The following is a 6291-nucleotide window of genomic DNA, read 5'->3' as shown; positions in this document are numbered from 1 at the left end:
GATTAGTGGTGTATGTAGGTGTGTGCTGGTGATTAGTGGTGTGTGTAGGTGATTAGTGGTGTGTGTGTAGGTGTGTGTAGGTGATTAGTGGTGTGTGTAGGTGAATGTAGGTGATTAGTGGTGTATGTAGGTGTGTGTAGGTGATTAGTGGTGTATGTAGGTGTGTGCTGGTGATTAGTGGTGTGTGCAGGTGATTAGTGGTGTATGTAGGTGTGTGCAGGTGATTAGTGGTGTATGTAGGTGTGTGCTGGTGATTAGTGGTGTGTGTAGGTGATTAGCGGTGTGTGCTGGTGATTAGTGGTGTGTGTAGGTGATTAGTGGTGTATGTAGGTGTGTGCTGGTGATTAGTGGTGTGTGTAGGTGATTAGTGGTGTATGTAGGTGTGTGCTGGTGATTAGTGGTGTGTGATATTAATATTGTTCTTTGATTTCCAGTTTGTTCCCGTTTCGTTTTTCTTGGAGATGATTCTTTTGTAATGTTGATCCCAGACGTATCTCCAAGTAGATAAAGTGAAGGGGTAAGTGGATGCTATTTAGAAAACAGGATGTATGTCCCACATGTATATAAGGGTGTGGTTTATTTTGTGTGCAGATGTCTGATTTCCTGAACCTCATGGTATACATGCTCTGAGCTGTGTAATGAGTTCTGGGGATTATTCTGTGCTGTATCACATGCAGACTAGCGTTATTAGCTACGAGGGACATGCTCTGTAATATCTGTCACTGAAACTCTTCTCTAGCTGCGATTGCTGTCGTCTTCACATTTTTTCAGGGTACGGTAATTGAGGAGTGGGATTTGGATATTATTTTCTATATTGTGGGTAAGACTTTGGCTGGTGGTGGGATATTCATGAGTTCTGATATTAATGGGGGGTCGAATGTGTTTTAGGATGATTTTGGAGCATATAATGGATCTGATTTGTTGAAATTCAAGGAAATGTTTCTTTTCTAGTCCATGCTTTTCGTTGATATGGGAACGATGAAAAGGTGTTGTTTTGACGTGTGTTTAAGGTGTGTCATGCTTTGTGTTTGTGAAGTCGGGGTTCTGCCAGACGGAGCTCATCAAAGGAAATATGACATTTAAAGACATTAGAGTGATGACGATTACTCATTTCATTGAATCTTTTCCGCTGTTTACAGCGTGTTTATGAACATGAACACGGGGTTAAAGCTAACACACACTTCCTCCAACACAAACACATCTTTTCCAACTCCTGCTTGTGTTGCACTGCAGAGTTTCCTAACACACTCGGAGGAAATCAGTGTCCGCCCTCTTCCACACACACCAGCTCACACACTCCACTGACTGGCTAGTGACTCTGTGATTGACAGGTTAGAGAGGAGTATGCCCCTCCCACCCAGACAGCAGAAAAGCAAGTGTGTGTGTGTGTATGAGTCAGTGTGTGTGTGTGTGTGTGTGTGTGTGTGTGTGTGTGTGTGCTATTGATCTGTGTATCACCATTAACACTTATGAAAAAGGGGAAAATCTCTGCTGCTGTTCTCAGTTTCGTGTGTGTGTGTGTGTGTGTGTGTGTGTGTGTGGGAGGTGTTAGAAAAGAAGGCAAAATTGTTGTTTTTTGTTTCGTGTTGTGTAACACAGAGGCTGCGTGAACGTAGCATGTGGTTTGAGATGTTGGCGTGTCGAGTGCTGGTGACGAGTGAAGCTGAGCACGGAGCTGAACCCCGGACTTTAACACTGCGTCATACACACTCTGGTGTCATATCAACTTTTTAAAGATTTCCCTTAACAGCAGAGTCTTTACACGTAAAAATAAATCAATCGTAATCAGTAAAAGACTTCTTTTTACACGGGGAACAATCTGATCTCATTTTATTTTATTACACATATTTCACATCTTCTGATTCTTATAATCCAGATGTTTTTATTCTTCTGCACATTTTAACTGTAGAGATCAGTTATTTAATGACAGGTTCCGTGTCTTCATACCCCTGACGTTCTGAAGGTTCTCACCGACCGATGCTCACGTCTTCTTCAGTATATAACACACTCGCTTTCTAACGTGTCGCCTATAAAATAAATAAATAAATAAATACAAACTCTGTAAAAATTCAGGAGTAAAAATGTCCCTCAAAGGTTCCATATAGAACCCTATAACAGGGTCTTTCCCTAACATGAAAGGATCCTGAAAGTAGAAACATTGAAGGAGAACCCTGTGGAGAACCGTGTGTTCTGAGAGTGTGTGTAGTAACTCTGAATTCAGGTCAGTGTTGTGTGTGCAGCGTGTGTAACAGTGGACATCGTCCCAGAGCAGCTTTACAGAAATGTATAACCTCAGGATATAGATTTTAAATGTATGAATTTATCTCTAATGTTCGAGTGAATTACTGCTCAGTATTTTCCTCTCGACACCTGGAACCTGTCACGAGTTTAACACCGAGTTACCCCAGAGGCTTCTGTGGGTAATTATCGGCTCTCCGCTTCATAAGGAGTCACATGTTCTGCCCAAATATAAATATAAATATTAATATAAATTGACAGTTTAAACCATGGCTTTAGTAAATCTCTAGAGAAATATGTGGATAATTATTCAGATAGAGGTCTAATTGTTTGGATGTGAATATAATCATGGTGAATGTTGGATAAATCAGCTTTATTTTCAGAATTCTGTTCATTGTAATGTTTCTGTGCTCATTTTCTGATTTATTTCTCTCTCTTTCACTCTCTCTGTACTTTCCTACAGTTTCCTGTTAATTTCTCTAAACTTCCTGTGTCTCCTGTTTCAGTTACGTCATCTCCAGCTTCACTCCTCCTCACTGCTGCATCGGGACTTCTCTCTGTTTGCACTGTCCTGTCAGTCAGTGGAGGATTAGTGGAGTGTCTCACTCTTTATTATGTCACTTTCTCTGTGTGTGAAATTACTGCTGAAGTTAGCAAATTGACAGATACAGCAATACACACACACACACACACACACACACACACACACACACACACACACACGCAGAGACGAAAGTGAGAATGACAGAGATTTTCTCCTTTTTCACAAGTGTGTTGTCGTCTCCAGCCGAGTGTACGTTTAGTGTCTCTGTCTCTTTACCGCTCGACTTCCCTGCAGAGATGCCTGGCAGTGTGTAAACTCAGAGCAGAAGGTCAACTCACACACACACACACACACACACTCACACACACACACACACACACACTCACTCACTCACTCACTCTCACTCACACACACACACAAACATACACGCAAACACACACACAAATATACACACACACGTGCGTACAGAGCAGATGATTGGTATTGATTTTGGACAGCAGAAGGGTCAAGGCCTTTCATGACCTGCCCCCCCCCCCCCCCCCCCCCCCCATCTATATTTATGGTCTGGTCCGGCCTCAGTGTAAAACTAGGCAGCAGGAGTAGAGCGTTCCATTTGGTCCCCAGCGGGAGGTGGTGGGTAAAGTGGCTCTTTCCAAATTTCCTACTGAGCTTCTCTTCTGCTGCAGAACACACACACACACACACACACACACACACACACACACACACACACACACACAGTATGGTGTGTTCTGATTGGTTGGTTTGAGGTGACTATAAAGTGAGGAAGTAAAATGAACTGCAGGTTGTATGATGAAGGTGCAGCGTGTATTATACTGAGATTAGTGTGTTAGTGCATGCGTTCTCTCTCTCTCTCTCTCTCTCTCTCTCTCTCTCTCTCTCTCTCTCACACACACACACACACACACACACACACACACACACAGGCTTCATGATTGATTTATTGTTTCTGAGTCTAATCACTCCCCCAAAGGTAATTTTTAAGCTCTTTATTTTTCACCTCGTTCGGCCGCAAAGCTAAAACCCGAGATAATTAATCTGCTGTGATGCAGAAATGCACCATGAATTCGTTATTGAGCGTGACTGCGTGTGTGTGTGTGTGTGTGTGTTTCAGGTGAATGATCCACATAAGAAAGTTTTAATCTTAATCTTTAACTCTAATCTGAGCATAAACACTTTTCTAGCTCTGCCCCTAACCACACCCCTGTTCACACCTGTATCTCTTAAGAACGTGGACATGGTGAAGTTTTCTTAAAGTAAGGAGACGTTTATGTAGCGTGTGTGGAAGGAGTCTCCAGTGTCAGCGCTGTGTAACAGTCAGAGGTGAAGCTGTAACTTTACGTTTCCCCCCATCTTCATCACAGAGTTTACACTCCTCTACTGTTTCTCACTAATACACACACTGCAGGATTTTATCTTATTAACCTGGAGAGAGAGAGGGAGAGAATGAATAGAGAGAGAGAGAGGGAGAGAATGAATAAAGAGAGAGAGAGGGAGAGAATGAATAAAGAGAGAGAATAGAGAGAGAATGAATAAAGAGAGAGAGAGAGAGAGGGAGAGAGATGGAGAGAGAGGGGGGATAGAGAGAGAGAGAATAGAGAGAGAGAGAATAGAGAGAGAATAGAGAGAGTGGAGAGAGAGAATAGAGAGAGAGAATATAGAGAATAGAGAGAGTGGAGAGAGAGAATAGAGAGAGAGAGTGAATAGAGAGAGAGAATAGAGAGAGAGAATAGAGAGAGAGAATAGAGAGAGAGAGAATAGAGAGAGAGAATAGAGAGAGAGAATAGAGAGAGAGAGAATAGAGAGAGAGAATAGAGAGAGAGAATAGAGAGAGAGAGAGAATAGAGAGAGAGAATAGAGAGAGAGAGAGAATAGAGAGAGAGAATAGAGAGAGAGAGAATAGAGAGAGAGAGAATAGAGAGAGAGAATAGAGAGAGAGAATAGAGAGAGAGAGAATAGAGAGAGAGAATAGAGAGAGAGAATAGAGAGAGAGAGAATAGAGAGAGAGAATAGAGAGAGAGAGAATAGAGAGAGAGAATAGAGAGAGAGAGAATAGAGAGAGAGAATAGAGAGAGAGAATAGAGAGAGAGAGAGAGAATAGAGAGAGAGAATAGAGAGAGAGAGAATAGAGAGAGAGAATAGAGAGAGAGAATAGAGAGAGAGAGAATAGAGAGAGAGAGAATAGAGAGAGAGAATAGAGAGAGAGAATAGAGAGAGAGAATAGAGAGAGAGAGAATAGAGAGAGAGAATAGAGAGAGAGAATAGAGAGAGAGAATAGAGAGAGAGAGAATAGAGAGAGAGAATAGAGAGAGAGAATAGAGAGAGAGAATAGAGAGAGAGAGAATAGAGAGAGAGAATAGAGAGAGAGAATAGAGAGAGAGAATAGAGAGAGAGAGAATAGAGAGAGAGAATAGAGAGAGAGAATAGAGAGAGAGAGGGAGACTTTGACTTTTAAGACACTTTATTGTGTTCAGTTTGGGGGATATTTACATATCTACATTTTTAAAAATCATTTTTTCCATTTAAAAAAAGAAAGAAAAAAGGAAGAAGAAAGAGGAAGAAAAACCCCTCCACATCCCCCCACCCACACCCTCAAACTCAGAAACCCAAAAATACTTTCTCAGATCTCCTGTAAATCCCTTGTAGTCATATAATCCCAATTCACTGCGCATCCATTTCTAACATATAATGTCGACGACCGTCCATTCCTCTCTCGCGACTGCTGCCCATCTCCTCAGTCTGTAGCGTCTCCTTGGTGACATCACGCCCAGGGTGTGCTGTGCAGATTTGATGACGTTTCTCCTGTCCGGGAAGAACTTAGTCAGTAAGATGTTCCGTTTTCCTTTCGTCGGTTCTAGAACCCGGTTGATCTGCTCTGTGGTGTAGAGCTGTTCAGGTTGTTCTGGACAGTTAAATGAGTGTGTGGTTGATCCGGGGTGACGTCGTCCTCCTCCGTGTCTGTGGGGGTTCCTCTCCTGTAGCTCCTGCGCTGCACTCTGGGCCCGAGTCCTCCAACATCTCGACACTGTGTTGTGGTTGTTTAAACGATTCCTCCACCTTGTCCATCTCCTCCCTTGTTGTTTCCTGGTCATCTTCGTTGTTCACGATGTTCTTGTCCTGGGGGTTCTCCTGTTGCGGTTGTGTGGAGTCACCGTCTCCGACAGCGATAGCGGTGTAGGGTTTGAAATGAAAGCTGTCTGCGATGTTGTTGTTGTTGCTATCATGGGTACGGGTATCAGTGCTGTCACTGGGTGCACGGGTGGTAGTGTTGTGTTCGTCACTGACCTCTTCCTGCTGTGACCTCTGTGTGTCGTTACCCCTCTCTGCCCCAGGCTCCTGTTCTCCGGTGTCCCCCTGCTGGCTGTCTCCGCGCTGCTGCTGCTGCACCCCGGCCGTGTCTCCCCCGGAGCTCCCCGGCTGCACCGCTCCGCCTGGGCAGCTCAGCCGTTTATGCCCGATCTCCCCACACCCTAAACACCTCGGGCGTT

The sequence above is a fragment of the Ictalurus punctatus genome, chromosome 23, assembly GCF_001660625.3.
Source record: "Ictalurus punctatus breed USDA103 chromosome 23, Coco_2.0, whole genome shotgun sequence".
Classification (NCBI taxonomy): domain Eukaryota; kingdom Metazoa; phylum Chordata; class Actinopteri; order Siluriformes; family Ictaluridae; genus Ictalurus; species Ictalurus punctatus.
This window is presented reverse-complemented; position numbering follows the sequence as displayed.